Consider the following 24,395-nt stretch of genomic DNA (forward strand, 5'->3'; position numbering starts at 1 on the left):
CTATGGAGCACCCCTAAACGCTCCTGCACTGTGCCGCAGGCACCTCATGGTGCCTGCCACTTAGTGCAGGGATGTTTAAAAACATCCATTTTACAATTGTGCTGCGGGCCTTTTCTACCTGCCGCACGAGCCACAATTGTAAAATGGATGTTTCCTAACGCCCATAGGGTGGTCGATTCCAAATTCTGCAGGCAGAACTGCCAACCTATGGTCGAGCGGTTCCATTCTGCACTGGTGATAATCGCACGCAATTCCGAACAACATCGTAATAAGGCCAGAAATTTGCTTTCATAATGGGATGGTTAAAAGTGTATGCATCAAGCACAGCTTTTCTTGTAACCTACAACATTTAAAAGCACTAGTCAAAAATGTTCAGAAATCCGAGCTATCATATTTACTTGCATGTCATATTTCTGTGGAAAATATAGAGCAATTAATTAAAAGGTTTAATAATTTCCATTTAATTGTTAGAAAAGTGTAGAAGATACAACGAGGGAGAGAATTTATTCATTGGTTTTTGCACTAAATAATATGTTTATTTATGTATTTATTTATTTATTTTATTTAGTGTTAGGAGTGATAGCATTCAGACAAGTAATACCGTACATAGCGTTAAAAAATATTACATTAAGTAATACAGTTTGGGTTGTAACATACTGAACATGGTGGAATAGACATGGGCAAGGTATTGGTAAAGAATAAGTGCAGACTTAAAAAAAACTGGCATTAAAATAAATATTTACATCTTAGGGCAATTAAAACCAAAAAAGGTCACTTTCTAATTCAAGGAGGGTAGTCTTACTGGTAGTTTTAAAAAGAGAGAACGAGAAAAGTGCTTGTTGGTAGGCAAGGAGCGACTTCCTAAAATGTGGTGTTAGTAGATAGAATGAATGAAACCATGAGTCCACACAGGGTGGTTTAGATGTGATCATGGCATTCAGGATTGTGGGTCAAAGAATGCTTGGAAGTATGAATCACACAATTATCTGAGAAAGATTGTTAAAGGATGAGTCTTTAAAGCTTTGAATACAAGAATTAGCCATTTGTATGGTGCTTGTTTTTTTGATGATAAACAGCCAATTTGGTGATGGTAGAAAGAAGTAAGTGGCCGTATGAAGAGATTAATGAAGATTATTCTGGCGATGTTGAGGTCAACAATCGCAAGTGCAGCAAGTAATGTTTCAGACATGTGGTAAGGGATGTAGCGGCAAAATGTGTATATCATGAGGATTTGCTATCTGGAATCTGTGGTCATGGTAGAGATGAATGATTAAAAGAGGATAAGATTGTTAACTTGTAGAACAATATTACTGGCTAATACTGTAAGGGTGAGTATGTGAGGAGGAAAAAGTATGGAAATAGAAGAAGATTAGGTATTGGGTTTGCAGAACAGTACATGATTTCAGTCACACATGAGTTGAGCTTTTGGAAACCATTGACCATCCAGTGGCAGATAACTGGGTGGCAGGTTGAAGAGCGGTGGTAAAGAAAGAATAAAGACAAAAAGAAAACTATGGGGGGCATAGTTTAGCGCCGGCGAAGATGGCTGCCTGAACCTAGCGCTCCGCCCGGGGATAACGTAGACCACCCGAAATCCGTCCAACATACTGCGGAGAGGACGGTACCCTACCCTGCGTTACACTGGGGAGAGGTTCCGGCGCCGACTCCGGTCGCCGGGAGACGCCGGAAAGGCGATGCCGCACCTACGCGGAGGGAGCAGTGACAGCCGACAAGGCCGCGTGCGGGCCGGGGAAGGCGCGCGGCTGCCCCCTTGTGTCCCTCCTGCCGGGAGCCCGCTGAGGCGACACCTGATTTCGCGGCGCCTGGTTCCTCCAGTGATCCATTCACCTCCAGCCCACAGCACTGGCGATCTTCAGTAAAGCCGACACCAGAGAAGTGATCGGGGGACGAGCGCTGCCAGGAGCCGAGTCCCGAGCGGCATGACTGCTCCACTGCCTCAGGAGTACTGGCAGTATTTGGGCTCAAGGCGGTGGGCCTATCTCCACATTGGGAATGCACAGAAGATACAGGCTGCAGGGGTGAAGGCACAGAGTGGAGGAGCCATTTAATTCGTCCCGTGGACAAGGTATAGCCTGCCCCAGCTCTGTGAACACTGGTAAGGTGCTAAATGAGTGCTTCATAGCGTGCGGTCTGATCTTCTGGTGAGCCCGGTCCACTGATCGGCGGACGGTGGGTGTGGAGGCGGATGGTGTGCCCAATGTGGAGTGAAGGATTTGTGAAGCGGTGGAGCCGGCGCTGGGGCGCGGGCGCTGTGACCAGTAGAGGCACTTGATGCTGGCAATGCCTTGGGTAGACAGAGCTAACGGCCCAGTGATTGATTGTAGGGCGGGAGCGGCCAGGGGGGCAGGACGCACGCAGCACCATCTTCTGGGGCAGGCACCTGATGGGACCCAGGGACAAAGATTGTGATTGGCCTTAATTGGTGTGCTTGGAGGAGGCTGCATTCTAAGGTACCATCTAGCCTGGGTGACCCGGAACAGACCGACGCCGACGGGGCTCCCGACACGTGCATGGCCCTGTGCTTTGGGAAGGAGATCATACTGGTGTTCCCCAGGAACTGAGGGGGAGGGTGAGTCACAGACCTGGCCCTATTGCAAACCCAGCGGCAGCTGAAGCGAGGGCACAGGACTCGCAGTGACCCTGGGGCTGACAGGCTGTAATCTGCATATACTGAGCACTTTCTCGCTGGCCCTGGTTTGCGTATACAGCCCGCACGACAGACGAGCAGGATATTTTATCTCCTACTGTTGGGCCCCCTGGAATTGAGTCTGTCGCACCCTTCCTTCTCAGGGTGGGAGGTGTGACACGGGCAGCACAAGCCCGCCCCATTGTTCCGGCTCGAACTCTGTTGCAATGACGAAATAGTGCACCCGTTGAACCGGCTGGGCACGGCTGCTCACACAATGAAACCCAAAACCAGCGCAGCGGTCCAGACCAACAAACTTGATAAATATGCAGTCCCCAAACACACTGCCGCTGAGGAGGGCGCTCAAGGTGGAAACCAACGTGCAGGAACTCCAGGTCTCCACAAAGAAGCTTGAGGATCGGGTGCAACAACTGGTACACCAGCACCGGCAAATGGCGCTCAGGCTCGAGGATCAGGAGGGAAGGGCCAGATGGAACAACATCCATGTAGTTGGGGTCCCGGAGGGCTCGGAGGGGCCCTGCATGGACCTCTTTCTGGAGGACTTAATCCTAAACCACCTCAAACCAAAGCATCTCTCCTCCTTATTAACAATCGAACGAGCACACCGGGCCCCAATCCCTAAGCCCAAACCGGAAGCAGCACCCAGGACCATAATCGCTAGAATACTCAACTAAAGGGACCGAGACGTGATCCTGCAGGCAGCCCGTGCGCAAGGAGATCTTCTCTACGAGAATGTGACAGTAAGATTCTTTCCCGACGTCACGCTCAAGGTTCAATAGGAACGGCGTTCCTTCGACGGGGTCAAGCGAGAGCTCAGACAATGCGGGATTAAATACATGATGTTCTTCCCAGTAAGACTCAAAGTCCTATCGGGCGGCAAGTCCCTTTTCTTCACGGCCCCCTCGGAAGCGCAAGACTGGTTGGATCGGGTGGCTAATCGGAGGTCGCTGGCAGCTGTGGGCGGTGACTGGAGAGACGCCGGTGTCCGATCGCCGGGGACAGCGGATGGGAGATCTGATGTTGACAAACAGAGTCAGCGCTCCTGGAGGTCAAGGTCCAGTAGCCCGGGGAGGAGTATGGCTCAAAGAGACTGACGGTGATGGACTCTGTCCTCTTGCTCCAGTGGCGCAGCTCCAGTAAACCGTAACGTATACGATCCTGGGAGGGGGGGAGGGTAGGGGTCGCATTATATTGGTAATGTGAGAGCACATCGATTTGACACCTGGTTTATTGTTCCTCTCTATGAGCTGGTATAGGGGTGGGGGCATTTCCTGTGCGGCCGAAGTCGGTGCTAGCGCACTTTTCCCCCGTCAATTGTTTGAGTATTCTTGGGGCAATAGGCTCTCTGCTAGTTGGGGATGTGGGTAGTTTCAAACCTACGTGGCAGGGTAGCAGGGAGGGGGGATCGGTTTGGGAAGATGACTATTATTGTTAGTCAATTTAATTGTTCCTATTGTTACAGGGGGAGGGGGGTGGTTCTGAGGGTGGATTTTTGGTCATGCGGAAATTGGCATCACACGCTCTGGTTGTATTGCCTCACGTATGGGCATGGCAATGCCTGGATGATTTTTGGCAGGGATTATGAAGTGGGATAGAAGTTTGAAGCTCATCAGTTGGAACGTCAATGGGCTTGGGGATAAGGTCAAACGAAGCATAGTGCTTCAATACATAAAGTGTCAATCCCCTGACGTCGCATTGCTCCAAGAGACCCATCTAATTGGTAACTCCTGTAAGGTTTCAAACAGGTGGGGCTATACAATGGTATCGCATGCTGGCTTCACTTCTGGTTCCCGTGGAGTGGGTATCCTTTTTAGACGCTCATTCCCATTCAGTATCACACACACATGGGACGATCCGCTTGGGAGATTTGCCGGGGTCTCGGGGCAGTGGGAAGTGGGAAGGGCAAACCCTAACGCTACTGGCAGTGTATATCCCACCAGGTTTTCAAGCTCAATCATATAAAGACTTAGGGACACTCTTGCTCTCCCTCCCGGAGGGACACCTCATCCTGGGTGGGGGTTTTAATGCGGTTATATCTGGAGTATTAGATCGCCATCCGCCCCGCGACATCAACCCGGCCATGCATGGCTTCCCACTCTCACGGAAGCATTCGGCATCACTGAATTTTGGAGATTGCGCCATCTACACCTTCAACAGTACACCTTCTTTTCGGGGTCCCATCACATGTTCTCTAGAATAGGCTATATCCTTATGCCCATACAATACAACACTACTACACAAGAAATTAGGCATCTGGCCAGGGGTATATCAGACCATTCCCCCCTATGGGTACACCTCACGATTGGGAAGAAGAGGGTGGGGTGTGTAGCGCCCATCAACCCATGGTATCTCCGCAGTCCAGAAGTCAAAGACATGCTAACCCAAAACATCGAGCAGTATTTTCTGGATAATGACGGTACAGTAAATTCCCCTTCCACACTTTGGGAAGCGTTCAAACCAGTGATCAGGGGCAACGCCCTCTCGGCCATAGCTGGGCTACGAAAAGAAAACGCCAAGCAGTTGGTCGCATGTGAGCGCGACTTGACTCGACTCGAAGAAGAGGCACAAGAAGGAGGTGACAAGGCCGCTCTCCACAGCTTGCACCTCAAAGAAGCCGAATACAGAGCGTTACCAACAGAGGCGGCCAAAACCCTAGCTAGAGATAAGGATGGTCGCTTGTATGATCAAGGGGCCAAAGCAGGCAAATTGATTGCCTGGTTGGACAAAAAGGAAAGGGCAAACAGATTGCTCCCAGAGCTTAAGAGTTCTACGGGTGATATGTTAACAGAACCCAATGATATAGTACAGGGGTTCACCACCCACTTTGCTCAAGTGTACCGAAGCAGCTCGGCTCTCCCGGTAGAGGACTCCATAGCCCTCCTGGCAGATATTCAACTGCCCACCCTTTCTGACTCACAAGCAGAGGTGTTGGAAAGTCCTCTCACTGCCGATGAGATCACCGCGGCGATCAGAGCATTAAAACCAGGGAAAGCTCTGGGCCCTAATGGCCTGCCAATCGAGCTTTATAAGCTTAGACCAGACAAATTGGCCCCTTATTTAAAAAGCATGTTTGAAGACAGCAGGGACATGGGCAAACTTCCACGAGACCAGCGTATCGCCACGTTGGTGGCTATTCCCAAAGGAGGGAAACCTAAACAGGATTGTACCTCAAATAGGCCCATCTCCCTACTCAATGCTGAGCCAAAAATCCTTGCGAAGTTGTTGGCACTTCGGCTGCGGCGAGTGATTACCACACTAGTCCATCCCGACCAATCGGGCTTTATGCCGCACAGGAATACCGCGCTTCATCTTAGAAGACTTCACGGAGTTCTGGGGCGACAAGCCTCCATTCAGGAAGACGCCATTGTGGTATCATTGGACGCAACAATGGCTTTCAACACTCTCGAGTGGGCGTACCTAATGGCAGTGCTGCAAAGGCTAGGCTTCGGGCCCAACTTCATAGGATGGGTGCGGCTCCTCTTTAGCGAACCGCTGGCACAAGTGGTAGTCAATAACAAAATATCATCCGTCTTTACCCTTGAAAGAGGGACACGACAGGGGTGCCCCCTCTCGCCATTGCTTTTTGCACTTTCCCTTGAGCCTCTAGCAGCCTGGATACGGAGAGATGCATCCATCAGGGGACTTAGGTGGGCAGCTGACTGGGAGGATCGCATCTCTTTATATGCAGATGACATCCTCCTGTATCTGGCTTCCCCCCAGAAATCATTGACAGTGGTCCTTGATATCTTCACGAGCTTCGGAAGAAACTCTGGCTATAGAATCAACTGGAGCAAATCACAGATCTATGTCCTGCACGGTAACCCTCCCAGGGTCCCGAATGGTTGCCCAATTCAGATAGCAAAAGACGGATTCACTTATTTGGGTATCTTCATTTTCATGGGTCCCAAACTCCGTTATAATCGCAACCTCCACCCACCTTTACAGAGGTTCAAGAGGGACACTGCTGCTTGAAAGTCGCTTCCGCTATCTTTGCTGGGTCGGGCGGCGCTCTTTAAAATGATGGCACTGCCTCTATGCCCTTCAAAATTTCCCGGACCCAGTGCCGCAAAAATATTTTAAAGACATCGAATCCACTCAGAGAGACCTACTCTGGGACGGTAAATAGCGTATATCGCTCCAGAAATTGACACTTGGCTGGTATGATGGAGGTATTGCACTTCCAGATATCAGGAAATATTATTGGGCAGCTCACCTTGCAGCTATAAACCAGGGTGTTTACCGGGGGCACGAGGACCCGGGATACAAGATGGACAGGTGGATTCTCCCGGGTGGTAGCTACACAAGGGCATTATACACAAGACCAAACAAATTCTCTCTTACAGGTCCCACACAGCTCTCGGTACAAATCTGGCACACGGCAAGGGTGGGGAAACCGACTTACACTTGCCACCCCACTATGGGACTCGGAAGCCTTGGGCACACTGGGCCACTCTAAGGGGTTCGATAAATGGGACCTAATCGGAATCTCACGGATAGGGCACCTTTGGGGACGTAATGGGATGATCACCTTTGATGCTCTGCAACAGACACATGAGTTAGCTGACTCATATTTCTGATACGTACAGGTCAGACACTCCCTCCAGACTAACATACCGGCTGGCTCCAAACTACCAGAGTCCTCCCCACTTGAGGATAGACTGCTCGACGGTCACTTATCAGAGAAAGCTATCTCTCTCACATACAAGAAACTTATACGCAATACCCCAGATCCTCTAAAGACCTTAAGGGAGAAGTGGGGGTGGGACGGCCTGGAATTAGATGACGAAGTGTGGCAGGAGGCACTCTCCTCGCCAAAGGAAGTGGCCATCTCAGCAAAACTTAGGCTGGTTCAAATAAAAATCCTACATCGTGTATATCTCACTGGTCCCAGACTGGTTATCATGGGTAGAAGTGAAGAGGGGCTGTGTAGAAGAAACTGTGGTCAGGAGGGATCCTTCCTCCAAATTATTTGGGAGTGTCCGTTGATACATGCATATTGGAAGGAGGTACATAACTGTATGAGTGATGTTTGGGGGGTTGAACTGTGGCTTGAAGCCAAAAGGTGTCTTTTAAATTTATGGGAACCGACAGATCTCGACACTACAGGCAAAATCTGGTCAACCCTTGGACAGATGGTGGCTAAGCGGAACATCGCTCGCCTATGCGGAGCAATAACACCACCGACGCTTGGCTTGTGGAAAACCGATATGGACTGGTGCATGATAAGAGAAAAAACTGTGTATGTATCACGTGGCTGTCCCCGAAAATGGATAGCACTCTGGTCAAGATGGAATAACTACTGTGGCAACATTTGTGAACCCCCTTATGTGGCCCCCCTTGACGAACCATTGACTCCCTGATATGTGTCTCTATTATCCTAACATTCTTTCCAACAGATCTAATGATCAAAACAACCTGTTGTTGGCGTGGATGTACTGCATATGTATTTCATGACATGATTGTATGCTTTGACTGATCTATTAGTTTGTTAATAAAAAAAGCTTTATAAAAATAAAAAAAATAAAAGAGAGGTGTGGTGTTAAGGGAGGAAAGAAGCATGCCTAGCCCTGACCTCTACAGAGGACACTGATTGCCGAAGGATTTAGTAAGGGGTGCACTAAACAACAGGATAAAGAGAAAGATGGATCGAAGACATAGAACTGAAAACAGCTGAGTGCTTGGTTTGTAATTCCCAATATAGCGATCATAAAGAATAGAGTGGGGTTCACATTAGTGTTGATAGCTGTGGGGAGATGGAGGAATTGTAGTGTAGAATATAGTTGCTTGTTGTGACCAGATGTGCTAAACTACTTTGAGACAAGGCAAAGTGCAATTTCTGGGAAGAGAAGGGTACAAATAGCAGATTAAAAGGGTCAAAACGATTATTAATAATAAGGAATGCAGTGCGATTGCCCAACATAATTAGTTTTAGGACATAGGAGAAGAAAGAAATGTATTAGACTGCCATAATTGGTTAGGCTTAAGGGCTCAGCAGTAGGGTTTGTCTTAGTACAGTTAAGACTTGAATGAATGAACCTAATAGAGTGTAAATATTCACCATTCAATGGCGGTTGAACCACGCTTATTTACCATGCATGCTTTAACCATGCATGCCTTTCCCACGCAATATTGCCCTTTTTTAAATGGGAACAACATATGCCTTCGAGGGCATTGCATAATAATTGCAGAACATGGTGAATTTCAGGGTCTCCTGCAGAAACCTACTGTCATAGCGGTAATATAAATTTGTGCCCCATGTTCTTTCCCTGGGGATAAGCTAGCAAAGAGGGTAACAAATCCACTTGAAACCTGGTAAACAGGACTTGATCATGCCTATTTTTAGGAAAAGGAGGTAAGGTTCTTTAATTGACACTGTCTTCAACATAAAGAGTAATTGGCCACAGGGCTTTGCTAATGCATTCCCCTCTCTATCCAGAAGCCTTTGCCTGAAAAAGTGTTCTTTAACCCCATTGTGATCGTCCATGCAAAACCCTTCCGGTGAGCTAAATAGATCACCCCAGCCCAGATTGTGAAAGGAGGCACTGATGTACTTATGCCAGGGGATATAAAGTGATTGATCACCCCACACCAAGTTTCTCTCCAGAAGGATGCGACCTACAACCCTGAATACACAGTCAAGTAAGGAGATAGGGATGTAACAAGAAAGGCTTTTCCCCTTTTTAAAAATTGGCAATATGATGGAAATAGCCCACGATTGTGGAGCCTACCAGAACTCCTGCATTGAGGAGGCCTGCGAAAATAGGCACCCAAACACCCACATCAGTTACATAAATATCAGACAGATATCTGTCCAAGCCTGGAGCCTTGCTAGTAGATAAGCCTTCAAGCCTTCATGTAACTAAGTACACTAAAAATAATATCCACCAAGAGCATCTCTAAATACATGAGAGCTGGCCCAACTTCAGAAAATGTGCCCGTTTCTAAATAGGAACAAGGTATGCCTTCCAGGGAATTGCATTATGGTTGCAGAACATGGTGAAGTGCAGGGTCTCCTGCGGAAACCTACTGTCATAACCATAGAATATAAATGTGTGCCCCCTCTTCTTTCCCTGGAGATAAAATAGGAAAAAGGGTAACAAATCCAGTTGAAACGTGGTAAACAGGAGTCTACCATGCCTTTTCTTAACAAAAAGGAGGTAAGGTTCTTTAATTGACACAGCCTTCAACATAATGTGTTGTCGGCCACAGGGCTTTTCTAATGCATTCCTCTCTCTATCCACAAGCATTTAGCTGAAAAAGTGTTCTTTATCACAGTTGTGATCGTCCATGCAAATCCCCTCGGGTGAGCTAAATTGATCACTCCTGCTTAGATTCTGAAAGGAGGCACTGATGTACTTATGCCAGGGGATATAAAGGGTTTGGTCACCCCACACCAAGAGTCTCTCCAGGAGGATGCAACCTACAACCTTGACTATGGAGTCAAGTAAGGAGATAGGCCTGTAACAAGAAAGGCTTTCCCTCTTTTTAAAAATTGACACAATGATGGAAATAGCCCATGGGTATAGGGGCCAACCAACACCACTGCATTAAGGAGGGCTGTAAAAATAGGCACCCAAACACCCACATCAGTTACATAAACATTTGGCGGATGTCTGTCTGAGCCCGGTGCCATGCTAGTAGATAAGCCTATGATGCCCATTTTTACTTCCTCACAAGAGAAAGTCAGCACGACAGACCCTGTCAACTCATGTTCCCTAACTCAGGGTTCCAATGAGACTAAGTTATAGATGTCCAGAGAATGAGCCACCCATGAATCTTAAGTGATATGTGACTCCGCTGATGCTACCAACTCCAGGGCAAATAAGGGTCCATTAATAATGCCCGAAAATGTTGAGCTGCCATACAATGTACTTGCCTCGATTAAGTCTGACCAAGCATCCTCCCTTAGGTCATTTTTGCGACTGTATCTCAATTCCAGAAAATCCTGTAGTAACACTCTACACAAATGGAAGTTACATAAACTATTTTATTCTGCGACCAAGTGCTCTGCATCTTCCAAGCAACTGACTTATCCAACTGTCATTTCTCACATTCTAACTTTAACATTCCACAGTCTACTGATGTCATTATTTCCATTACACCCCCTGTACACATCTCACTCCTTTGAAACACAAATAAAAACTATTATATATATCACATTGAAAACATACTACCATTGCATTGATACATTTTAAATTGTGAAATTCACCATGTAGCCTATGGGTAAAAAGACAGGCAGGCATGTAATCTAGTTTAATTGACTAATCGCACAGATAATCACCTAAGTTCATGGGAGGTTTCATTAATCTCTTTGGTTTTCTAGTCAATTCATCAGTGGAAGGCACAGGAATGGAATTTAAATCAATTCCACTATCTTCTTGTCCCATGTTTTCTACAGCACCCCTTGACTGATCTTCCACTTGTCTACCCCTCTATGTAATTTCATTGTTCACAACACTGTCTTGGTTCTCTGTAGGTACTATATCTTCTTCCAGATTGTATGTCCTACCATTTTGTCTCACCGGCATTTCTACTCTGCATTATTCAGAAAATCACAACTACTCTCTCTAAATTCCAAACTTTATCATCTTCCAATCTGATCTCATTGTTCAATGCATTTTGGTTCCAAGTAAGAACTAACACCCTTTGGAACTATGCCTGGTTTCATAATTCTAAACCACTGTCCAACCTTTAACTTGCTGTGTTTAACCTCATGTTTCCGATTGCAGTATTTTTTGCATTCTTCTCGTTTGGTTATTTTTTTATGATCTTTCCCAAGGACCAGGTCTCACTCGTAGGAAAGGGTTACCCTCTTGGATTAAACTTTGATCTAGGTTTCCTTTCTCTCATTAATTCAAATAGGGAAAATCCCATGCATGCCGCTTCTCTTGTTCTACATGACCAAAGAGTTTTATAAACTTGCATTAAACAACAATAATTGTGTTTTAATTCTAACTGAATTTTCCCCCTTGAGAACTCTATGAAAGCATTCTACCATTCCATTATCTCGTTGATAGTAAAGGCATGTTGTCCTGTGACAAACCCCACATCTAAGAAAAATTCCTTAGCTTTCTCTAAGGTAAATTGTACACCTTTGTCACTCAGTAAAATGCTGGGTATCCCTTCATTCTGGAAAGCCTCATCTAGGGACCCTAGTATTGTATCCATATTTAGTTTGTTAGCAATTTCATTGTAAGCCCACTGGGAAAATACATTAATCAATACTAAAGTGAATTTTTGAGTTTTCCCGATTAGCCCCATAATGTCAACTGCCACTTTTTTCAGAAGGCGCTTTCGAGCCCTCAAATCTTTTGCTCATAGGAGGTCTTAATGTCTTCAAGGATGTATCAGATGACATGCATACATGGCATTCACTGACTTCCCTTTCTACCTGGTTATCAACACCTGGCCACCAATGTAAATGTTTCACTGCTGATTTAGTTATTATTATACCTAGGTGCCCCTCATGCCACACAGAAATATGTTTTTTCCTCAAAGCAGAAGGATGAATTATCCTTACCCCTCTAAGAATTACTCCACAATTGCAAATTCACTGTGTATTTCCCAGAATGCTCTGAGTTCTCCTATATGACTTTTTATTGGGCCATCGCTCTTTTACAAAGTCAATAGTTTACAAAAAAGCTTGATCTTACTCACACTCTGCTTACCATTCCTCCAGATCTATTGTGTGTTGCTCTGTTTCAACCACCCACACATTGCTTTCAGTTTCTAGCAAATCCCGCTAATTTTCCAGTAATGTAGAGGGCATCTTAATAAAAAATCTGCTTCTGCATTTTTCTTTCTGGGTAAATACTCAACTTTGTACATGAAGTATAACAAGCACATGGATAACTGGGCTAACCTAGATGGTAGTCTTGGCATTCCCACAGTGGTCACATTTTCACTATCAGTTTATGGTCACATCTAACGATCACCTCTTTTCCAGATCAAAAGAGAGAAAACGTATGGGGAAAAATGTTCCAAACTCCATATGGAGACTTGTGTTTCTCTCTCTATCACTGCATAGCTCTATTCAGAAGGTCATAATGCGCACAAAGCAAAGGCAATAATGACTTCAACTCCTGCACTTTTTATTTAGACAAAACTACAGCAGACCTTTGCTACTGGCATCTGCAGTCACTATGCTAGTACACTGGGGCTCAAACCCTTGTAGAGCAGGTGCAGAACAAATTACCTCCTTGATGTTATCAAATTCTTGCTTACATTCATCGGACCACATGAACTTAACATTTGTTTTTAACAACTCACTTGAAAAGATGGGGGTGTGGCAAGCAAGATGGTGGTGTAGACGTGCTAGCGACGAGCTCCCCTCTCCCGATCATCCATTAATCATCCTGGCGTAGGCAATTTCAATTCTGAGGACACCAGTACCCTGGGTATCCCTTGCTGCCTGCGGGATATATGTTCCTGAGGTCCAGATCCTGTATAGTAGTGTGTTCCAGGTTGGATTCATGGACCGCCGCAGCCACCGGCCATTTTCTCGGCCTGCCTGCTGCGACGTATGTGCGCGGCTCTGGCATTTGATGACTGCGGAGCTGGTGTCCCGCTGGGGCTGCCGCACTGGTGTGTTGACGTGGTGCCATGGGTGTCCCGTGAAAAGTGCCTGACTGTCACGGAGAGGAGTGCGCAGGCCGGTGAGTAGCCGCGGACCCGGAGTACTCTGCGCCCAGGGCCCGGCCTGTGCTACGTGAGCTTCGTCATCCGCTGAGGAAGGTGACCGGACAGCTGCGACTGCTACCCTGAGGGGTAGCTTTCGGGCATTCTGCAGCGGGGCAGCCTGTGCTGTGCCTAGCGGACTGTCGTGGCCTGTGCTGGGGTCCAGCGGCACCTATTGGCAAAGTGCTTGGATGTATATGGCCTGATTACTTGGAGCAGGTACTGTGTGGCAGGCCCTGGCTCTGTGACCCAGACCCAGGACACTTCTGAATAAGTGGGGACAGCCAAAGGAGCCACAGGCTGGTTCTACTGATCCAGGGCCTGCAGGCTCTCTGTATGAACCTACCCCATCTGTCTTACTGCAATGCTGCAGCTCGGAGACAATTCACTGTGTGGATCACTGGGGCTGGTCTGCCATTGCCTGGGTGGCTGTGGGGGGCTAGTGGTGCCTAGGCCCATACCTCTGCGAGGGGCATTTGTTGCTGTTGGGACCATGGATGCTGCCTCCAATACTGTGCCGAGGGGTGCTCCTACCATTGCTACAATTGCTCTATGGCGGTTGGGATGCACGGAGGTGTGGTGTCCAGAACGGTCCTGCAGAGTGACTTGCGAACACAAATTATAACTGGTGGTGCTTATAGCCCTGCAGTGAGTCATATAGCTGTACTGTGGAAATAGACACTGCACTCTTGGTAAGATAGACCGAATGTGGGGGTTAGTGGTGTGCTGTCCAGGGACTTTACTGTTATATAGACCTTTTCTCCCTACCCAATGTCTACTTTGATGGGGGCATGCCCCCCAAGTGACAGGCTCCTGCCGATGGAGTTGGAGGCTAGACCTCACACCTCGGTGGCTTGCCTTTCACTTCTATGGAATGGGGTGGGGTGGGTTGTCAATTCGTATGACTGTGCTGTAGTTCCTATTGTTGTATTCTTTTGAATTTGTGGTTTATTAAGGGCAATGTGGCATTTTCTACATGCCCTCACTGTGCATGGTTTGCAGGGGAGGGAAATGTGATGATGCCCAAGGGGTGGGGGTTTGTTGGGGTTGTTCTCTTTTGGGACTGGGCCTTCCTTTATGTGCAATGCTGTGTAAACGGGCAAGATGAAGTCAGCGTGAGTGCTCGCGCTGCTCGGCTGCTCACGCTGGACGCGTAGATGATCGGCTAGCCGCCCTGCGTCCCCGCGATGCGATGCCAGTTCGCAGAACACAGAGAACGCTGAGAACGCTGAGGCTGTCATCAAGAAGCTACGAATCTCCGCAGCAATTATATGGACGCGGTATCTCTAAGGAAGGAAGAATTAAGGCCACCTTTCGTTTATTTATTTGTACATCGGATTTCCTGCCTCCGGCCCTGCCTCTGCTAGAGCGGTGCTTTAGCGCGGCCTTGACCTGGACCTCATTACTTACTGCACCTTTGGCTCCTGCTTTCAGCAAGTCTCATAATTTCAACATGAGCGCCCGGGGAGCCAAGAAGGGTGGTAAAACGAAGACAGCTTCCACTCTCGAGGCCAGAGATCGCAGGAATACAGCATCTGCAGAAGCAACCTTTAAACCCAAGCAAGAGGTTAGTGGCAGCAAAATACTGCTGGGAAGAGCTGGGGGGGGGTGCGGGCTGCCTAAAGACGTTAAAAACTCCCAAGTTGCAAAAGATTTAACCCCTATGCAGCCCCCATTTGCAAAATTGTTTTTGGGAGCCAGAGCCCAGTCCTCAGGCGGTACTTCCAAGTCTCTTGTAAGCCCCACCGAGAGTGTCACTGAGAGCATCACAACGGTCTCACTAACTATGCTGACTACACCAGCATCTGCATCTAGCTCACAGCAAGAGGCCTGCTTAGCGGCTAACCAAGAGACTGCTTTGGCAGAAAACGGACCTAAGGAAATTCTAAGCACTGACGACGACATTAGCACCAATGGTACCAATGGTACCTCTGTGGCACTACCAGACCAGGCTGCAAACTTGGGCATCTCTCTCTGTGTACCCTCTATTAACCCCCTAAAAGGGGCGTCCATGCAACAAGCTCTACCAACTCTGCCTCTTCTTGCGCAGGAACCTGGCAGCGACTCAAAGATCGATACCCTTCTCAAAGCGCCTGAAACACAGATGTCGGGTATAGCCAACTTTATTCAGCACTTAGAGGCTCCTCTCGGCGTACAAGCTCCCTGGACCCCAGAAGTAGGACCTGAGCATTTCTATTCTGTCTCCGATAGCACACCCACCTCCTCAGGCGAGGATGGGTCCAGCACAAGTGAAGGGGAAGCCTCAATCCAGGACACTGGCACGGTTCAGCGACCAAAGAAACCTAGAAGTAAGAACAAGCGGCGTAGCCAGCTGAAATGGGACTACTCAGACTCCCAAATGTCTTACCCTCTGGACGATGATGACCCCAATACTACACAGTGGGGATCTACCAAAAACCTGCCGGCAGACCCAGCTGAGCCATCCCTCGCCTCTATCCTAGCTTCCATCAAAGAGTTTCAGGAGGAGGTCCGGGCCGATAACCGCGCGGCCAAAAGTGCTTCTAAGAAACTTCAGGGAGGAATAAGAAGGCTGAATAAAACCTGCACTGACATCAGTGACCGCGTCTCCATGGTGGAGGCACGTACCGAGCACCTGGAAACCGAAGCCGTGGCAATTAAACAACAGAGCGAATCCAACAGTGCCTGCCTGGTAGACCTAATGGCTAAGATGGAGGACCAGGAAAATCGCCAGCGCAGGAATAACCTTCGTCTGCTTTGCATTCCGGAAGGGAAGGAAGGGGACGACCCGAGACGCTTCATTGTGAAACTTTTGCAGGACTCTTTCCCTGACCAACAGGGCTGGGATTGGGATCGCGAGGTCCAGAGGGCGCACCGCTTTCCCTTCAATCAGAGACAGCAACACGGCCGCGGCAACACCACTGGAGGACAGCCAAGGGTATTCCTGGTTTACTTTGGCAATTTTCTTCTTAGACAGTTAATATACGACCAGGCTCGCCCCAACTCCAAGAAAGGGGCCAATGGTATAACATTCTTCGCTAAACCTGACTTCTGCCATCAGACGGTAGAGCGAAGATGGCGTCTGAGACAACTGATCTCTCCGTTTCAGCAGCTAGGGGCCGAAGTATATTTAATGAACCCTGCTAGACTTAAAGTAATTGTTAATGGGGGGACCAAAGTTTTTCTTTCTGAAGTTAAAGCTGGAGAATACCTGAACGAGCTAAAATCTAGGAAGAATCTTAGATGAAAAGTTAATTTTCTTCTGCCCCTGTTATTCTCTCTCTACTCTCTACTCTTATTCTTACTCTCTATAAATATGCAAACCTGGTTTATGGTCATATCACGGCAGCATTATGTGAATCTTCAAACCTGACATAATGGGCAACCCTCCTGGGTTTCTTTTTTCTTTTTCTTTCTGATTATTTGCATCGCTGTTTGCTTCATTTTCTCAAAGGAGAGCAAGGGGGCTACTAGCCGATTGAAAAAGCTTAATTTGGTTTTTCTTATGGCGTGGCTGACAGCCGGGCCTCATGACTGACTATCATCATTCAGGTTATTCCTGATTGCTCAGATGAAGGGGGGGGTGGGCAGGGTGGGGGGGGGAGGGGCACTAGAAAAGGCACAGAAGAATCAAGGGCACTTTTTGGCACATACATATTTTTGTACTCACTTGGTAAGATATTGGGCAAGGAGAATGTTTTATTCTTAAAATTTAGATGGCTAGGATAGATTCACTCAGGCTTGTCTCTGCTAACATTTGCGGTTTGAATGATACTTTTAAAAGGCAAAATGTTGCTCAAGGCTTACGTTCATTAGGGGGCAACTTAATCTGCCTTCAAGAGACCCACATAGAGTGTTCACAGAAGCACTTGTTAGATACATTAGGGTTTAAAGTTATTGGGGCTACTACACAGGGTGTCAAGACAAAAGGGGTAGGCATTTTGGCGGATAGAAGACTTTCTTTTAGCAATCCCCGGGTTAAATCAGATCCGCTGGGCCGATGGGTGATACCTGAATGCCACCTTACCTTTAACCTTCCTTTTACCCTCTGCTCACTGTATGGCAGCAATGTAGATGACCCAGGGATTATTAACATGGTCTCAGGGGAGCTGGCCCACTGGCCTACTCCTGTCATCCTATGTGGTGACCTCAACATACATCTGCCCTCTGACTGGAAATTTGATAATAAATGGAGATATAAAGGCAGAAAACCCCGAGTATATCAAGCACTAATGAACCTTGCTCAGACCCACGGATTGAGTGATGTCTGGGCCAGTTTAAATCCCACACAACCTGGCTATACCTTCTTTTCGGCCCCACATAGCACCTTTGTTAGATTAGACTACTTCTTTGTTTCATCTTCACTCCTTAGCAACTGTACCATAGACATTGCACCTCGATTTATGTCAGATCACAACCCCCTTATAGTAAATATTAAGGGATTAGGGAAGTGGAAGGAGGCACCTAGATGGAGCTTCGAGAAAGCCCTGCTACAAAATCTTGACTATAGGGCTCATATGCAAGGTTGGATCCAAGAATTTCTGGAAATAAACGTCGGAACCGCTTCCATAATGACTGTCTGGGACACACTAAAGGCGGGGGTCCGGGGCGAAACTTTGAGTTTCTCAGCAAGGAGAAATAGGAAGGAGAAGCTGGTAATTAATGACTTACAGGAGAAATTAAGAAGAGCAGAAACAAACTTGGTCCTATTGGTTAAGTCAGGACAAGATACCAAAAATGCCCAAAAAGAAGTAGTCCTCGCTAAAGCAGATATAGGGGCAGTATTTGCGGAAAAAACTGCAGCTAAGTGGGCAGCACAGCGGGAAAAAAATTACGAGTGCAGTGATCGCATCGGGCATCATCTAGCCGTCCAATCCAGGCAACAATCTACAAGCATTGAGATACACACAATTAAACTAACCACAGGGAACGAGACCAATGATCCTAACGAAATACTGAAGGGATTTCAGGAATTCTACTCCGACTTATACACTGAGGAGAACTGTAGTGCGGCTGGCCCACTCGAAAGCGAGATAGCCAGCTACCTAAGCGAGATAGATCTTAGACAGCTCACCCCTGATAACACTGAACTACTAGAACTTACTCCAACCTGGGACGAAATCTTGGAAGCTTTATCTAGTTTACCAGATGGGAAAGCTGCAGGAATGGATGGTATTCCTGTAGAGTTCTACAAGATCTTCGCCCCTCAAATCAAAACTATATTCACCGATGTAGTTAGGTCTATCTTTAATGGGGCTTCTCCTCCTGCTTCTTGGTCCAATGCTAGAATCTCTATATTCCTCAAAAAGGATAAGCCCCCACTGGAGATGAGTTCTTACAGACCCATCACCCTTATTAATTGTGACTCTAAAGCCTTCTCTAAAATATTGGCATCCAGAATCTCGTCTGTGATCGAGTCCTTAGTTTCTGAGCGGCAACATGGTTTTATTCCTAAAAAAGGCACCACAGAACATGTCAGGAGAGCCATTACCCTGTTTGACGCAGCGCAGGTAGCAGGAGACCCGATGTCTTTAACACTACTAGACGCGGAAAAAGCATTTGATCGGGTCTCCTGGCGGTTTCTGTGGGCTGTCATGGGCAGGATGGGTTTTGGGACGAGACTCACTCAGGCGGTACAGGCATTATATCTACAACCAAAGGCATGTGTCTCCATTAATGGGCGACTCACTGATCAATTTAACATCTCCCGGGGAACAAGACAGGGCTGTCCCTGTTCCCCGCTGTTATTTGCCTTATACCTAGACCCATTCATTAAACAAATTGAAAGGAATCCCGCCATCTTAGCAATCAGCACCCAGGGCATTAACACCAAAATTTTGGCTTACGCAGATGACCTGGCCATAACATCCCCTGATCCTGAAAACACCATAATTGCATTAGAGCTAGAGGCACAAAAATTTGGGAAAATCTCGGGCTATGCCTTGAACAAAAATAAAACCCAAATAATTATAAATAAAGAAATTACCTGGACTGACGCAAGGGTGGTGCCAAAAGCTAAATACTTGGGGGTTTCTATATCTGCTAGTATTGATGAAATTGTAGCAGATAACTTAACTACTCTCGCTGTAGAAACCAAGAAGGCCCTTAAAAAGATTGATAACCTCCATTTGACCCTCGTTGGAAGATGCAACGTCATTAAGATGACATACTTCCCTAAACTTCTTTACTTTTTCCGTACCGTACCTCTGGAATTTAGCAAAGCTAATCTACAGAAATTTCAGCAAATCTATACGCAATTTATTTGGGCCTATTCACAACCAAGGAGGGCTCTAAAGCAGCTATCTCTTCCTAGAGAGCGGGGTGGGTGGGCCTTCCCTAACATTATGCTCTACTACTGGGCCGCAGTGATGCAATATAGTTCTGAGCTGGTGAGAGAACCCCCCCCAGAAGCCACATTTGGTCTCTCTTCACCATTTAAACTTTTACTCGGTGAAGACCACTGGGGCTGCCTCCTCCGAGAGACCTCTTTCGGATATTACAAACGTGTGAGATTCAAGACCCTCATGAACTCATACAAGGTTTTTCGTAATATCCGCAGAATATTTGGGCTGGGAAGATTTAACTATTACTCTCCCATTATGACAAATTGTAATCTTCCCGCCATTTTTGGCAGGTCCTACTTCTTAGACTGGCACAGGGCAGGTATCACGAAACTGGGGGATCTCATTTCCAGCGAGGGAGTCAAATCATTCGCAAACCTGCAACTTAAATACAGTCTGAAAAATCAAGATGTTTTCAAATATTTTTCCATCTCTAACTTCCTCTGCAGAAAGGTTGGGGGTAAGGCAGGATTCACGGAAGTAGATCTTCTCAACAAATTACGCGACGCCACGGCCCCTCGGATAGGTCTTTTGTACAATATACTAAATAGACAAACCCCAGACGACCTACAAAAGATAGCAGACAAATGGCACACCAAACTCGATTCTTCATCTAGTATATTTTTTAACTCATTAGTATTATCCCAAAATATTTTGCTTTCAGCCAAACTACAGGCACAACACTTTAAAACTATTTTTTTTCTGTACATTACCCCCAACAAGATTGCTAAGTGGGGAGCTGGCAAAGGGACTTTATGCCCCCGGTGTTCTGAGTTTGGTGTCGACTCAATCCACATTTTTGCAACCTGTCCTAAACTTGTCTCAACCCTTCGTAAAATACAGGAATTTCTAGGGGAAGTCACCTCCCAGACTACTGTACTAACCCCAACAGTCATCCTGCTGGGGACTCAATCTGAAAACATCAGGATCAAAAGCGTGGGCCTAACCTTCATTGCAATGGCAGTCTGGAGGATCTGTGTTGCTTCCGCATGGTTAGATACTGATCCTCCACCATTTTCTCAATGGCTGGCCAGACTAGTCGCTACATACCACCTAGAAAAAGCAGTTTACGCTAGGAAAGGGCGCAAAAGCCGGAAGAAGGGCCTGGATGTGTGGGGAAAACTGACTTCGTGGTTAGAACAGCCGGGCTGACCCGTCCTGTTTTTTTTTTTTTTTTCTTTTCTTTCCATGCTTGTTCCTTTTTTCCTATGCTGTCACACTTTTTCTTGCTTCTCTCCTTTCTGATGTCTGGACTACCTTTCATTACCTTCTCTTTTATTTTTTATTTCACTTCTTCTTTTCTTTTCTTTTCCCGACTTTTATAAACGCCATTTAATTATGTTTTCCCTTTTCTTCAGTGCCTTTGATTCAGTAAGATACACAGAGTGGGGGGAGGGGGGAGGGATGGGCGCCTTGAATATCTTTTCTCTGTACCATCCTTTTTTTTGGATTTTGCAAAATAAAAATTTTACAAAAAAAAAAAAAAAAAAAAAAAATGAAACGTGGTAAACAGGAGTCTACCATGCCTTTTCTTAACAAAAAGGAGGTAAGGTTCTTTAATTGACACAGCCTTCAACATAATGTGTTGTCGGCCACAGGGCTTTTCTAATGCATTCCTCTCTCTATCCACAAGCATTTAGCTGAAAAAGTGTTCTTTATCACAGTTGTGATCGTCCATGCAAATCCCCTCGGGTGAGCTAAATTGATCACTAATTGATCAGTCTACTGATGTCATTATTTCCATTACACCCCCTGTACACATCTCACTCCTTTGAAACACAAATAAAAACTATTATATATATCACATTGAAAACATACTACCATTGCATTGATACATTTTAAATTGTGAAATTCACCATGTAGCCTATGGGTAAAAAGACAGGCAGGCATGTAATCTAGTTTAATTGACTAATCGCACAGATAATCACCTAAGTTCATGGGAGGTTTCATTAATCTCTTTGGTTTTCTAGTCAATTCATCAGTGGAAGGCACAGGAATGGAATTTAAATCAATTCCACTATCTTCTTGTCCCATGTTTTCTACAGCACCCCTTGACTGATCTTCCACTTGTCTACCCCTCTATGTAATTTCATTGTTCACAACACTGTCTTGGTTCTCTGTAGGTACTATATCTTCTTCCAGATTGTATGTCCTACCATTTTGTCTCACCGGCATTTCTACTCTGCATTATTCAGAAAATCACAACTACTCTCTCTAAATTCCAAACTTTATCATCTTCCAATCTGATCTCATTGTTCAATGCATTTTGGTTCCAAGTAAGAACTAACACCCTTTGGAACTATGCCTGGTTTCATAATTCTAAACCACTGTCCAACCTTTAACTTGCTGTGTTTAACCTCATGTTTCCGATTGCAGTATTTTTTGCATTCTTCTCGTTTGGTTATTTTTTTATGATCTTTCCCAAGGACCAGGTCTCACTCGTAGGAAAGGGTTACCCTCTTGGATTAAACTTTGATCTAGGTTTCCTTTCTCTCATTAATTCAAATAGGGAAAATCCCATGCATGCCGCTTCTCTTGTTCTACATGACCAAAGAGTTTTATAAACTTGCATTAAACAACAATAATTGTGTTTTAATTCTAACTGAATTTTCCCCCTTGAGAACTCTATGAAAGCATTCTACCATTCCATTATCTCGTTGATAGTAAAGGCATGTTGTCCTGTGACAAACCCCACATCTAAGAAAAATTCCTTAGCTTTCTCTAAGGTAAATTGTACACCTTTGTCACTCAGTAAAATGCTGGGTATCCCTTCATTCTGGAAAGCCTCATCTAGGGACCCTAGTATTGTATCCATATTTAGTTTGTTAGCAATTTCATTGTAAGCCCACTGGGAAAATACATTAATCAATACTAAAGTGAATTTTTGAGTTTTCCCGATTAGCCCCATAATGTCAACTGCCACTTTTTTCAGAAGGCGCTTTCGAGCCCTCAAATCTTTTGCTCATAGGAGGTCTTAATGTCTTCAAGGATGTATCAGATGACATGCATACATGGCATTCACTGACTTCCCTTTCTACCTGGTTATCAACACCTGGCCACCAATGTAAATGTTTCACTGCTGATTTAGTTATTATTATACCTAGGTGCCCCTCATGCCACACAGAAATATGTTTTTTCCTCAAAGCAGAAGGATGAATTATCCTTACCCCTCTAAGAATTACTCCACAATTGCAAATTCACTGTGTATTTCCCAGAATGCTCTGAGTTCTCCTATATGACTTTTTATTGGGCCATCGCTCTTTTACAAAGTCAATAGTTTACAAAAAAGCTTGATCTTACTCACACTCTGCTTACCATTCCTCCAGATCTATTGTGTGTTGCTCTGTTTCAACCACCCACACATTGCTTTCAGTTTCTAGCAAATCCCGCTAATTTTCCAGTAATGTAGAGGGCATCTTAATAAAAAATCTGCTTCTGCATTTTTCTTTCTGGGTAAATACTCAACTTTGTACATGAAGTATAACAAGCACATGGATAACTGGGCTAACCTAGATGGTAGTCTTGGCATTCCCACAGTGGTCACATTTTCACTATCAGTTTATGGTCACATCTAACGATCACCTCTTTTCCAGATCAAAAGAGAGAAAACGTATGGGGAAAAATGTTCCAAACTCCATATGGAGACTTGTGTTTCTCTCTCTATCACTGCATAGCTCTATTCAGAAGGTCATAATGCGCACAAAGCAAAGGCAATAATGACTTCAACTCCTGCACTTTTTATTTAGACAAAACTACAGCAGACCTTTGCTACTGGCATCTGCAGTCACTATGCTAGTACACTGGGGCTCAAACCCTTGTAGAGCAGGTGCAGAACAAATTACCTCCTTGATGTTATCAAATTCTTGCTTACATTCATCGGACCACATGAACTTAACATTTGTTTTTAACAACTCACTTGAAAAGATGGGGGTGTGGCAAGCAAGATGGTGGTGTAGACGTGCTAGCGACGAGCTCCCCTCTCCCGATCATCCATTAATCATCCTGGCGTAGGCAATTTCAATTCTGAGGACACCAGTACCCTGGGTATCCCTTGCTGCCTGCGGGATATATGTTCCTGAGGTCCAGATCCTGTATAGTAGTGTGTTCCAGGTTGGATTCATGGACCGCCGCAGCCACCGGCCATTTTCTCGGCCTGCCTGCTGCGACGTATGTGCGCGGCTCTGGCATTTGATGACTGCGGAGCTGGTGTCCCGCTGGGGCTGCCGCACTGGTGTGTTGACGTGGTGCCATGGGTGTCCCGTGAAAAGTGCCTGACTGTCACGGAGAGGAGTGCGCAGGCCGGTGAGTAGCCGCGGACCCGGAGTACTCTGCGCCCAGGGCCCGGCCTGTGCTACGTGAGCTTCGTCATCCGCTGAGGAAGGTGACCGGACAGCTGCGACTGCTACCCTGAGGGGTAGCTTTCGGGCATTCTGCAGCGGGGCAGCCTGTGCTGTGCCTAGCGGACTGTCGTGGCCTGTGCTGGGGTCCAGCGGCACCTATTGGCAAAGTGCTTGGATGTATATGGCCTGATTACTTGGAGCAGGTACTGTGTGGCAGGCCCTGGCTCTGTGACCCAGACCCAGGACACTTCTGAATAAGTGGGGACAGCCAAAGGAGCCACAGGCTGGTTCTACTGATCCAGGGCCTGCAGGCTCTCTGTATGAACCTACCCCATCTGTCTTACTGCAATGCTGCAGCTCGGAGACAATTCACTGTGTGGATCACTGGGG

This window comes from Triturus cristatus, chromosome 5_2, assembly GCF_964204655.1.
Source record: "Triturus cristatus chromosome 5_2, aTriCri1.1, whole genome shotgun sequence".
Lineage (NCBI taxonomy): Eukaryota > Metazoa > Chordata > Amphibia > Caudata > Salamandridae > Triturus > Triturus cristatus.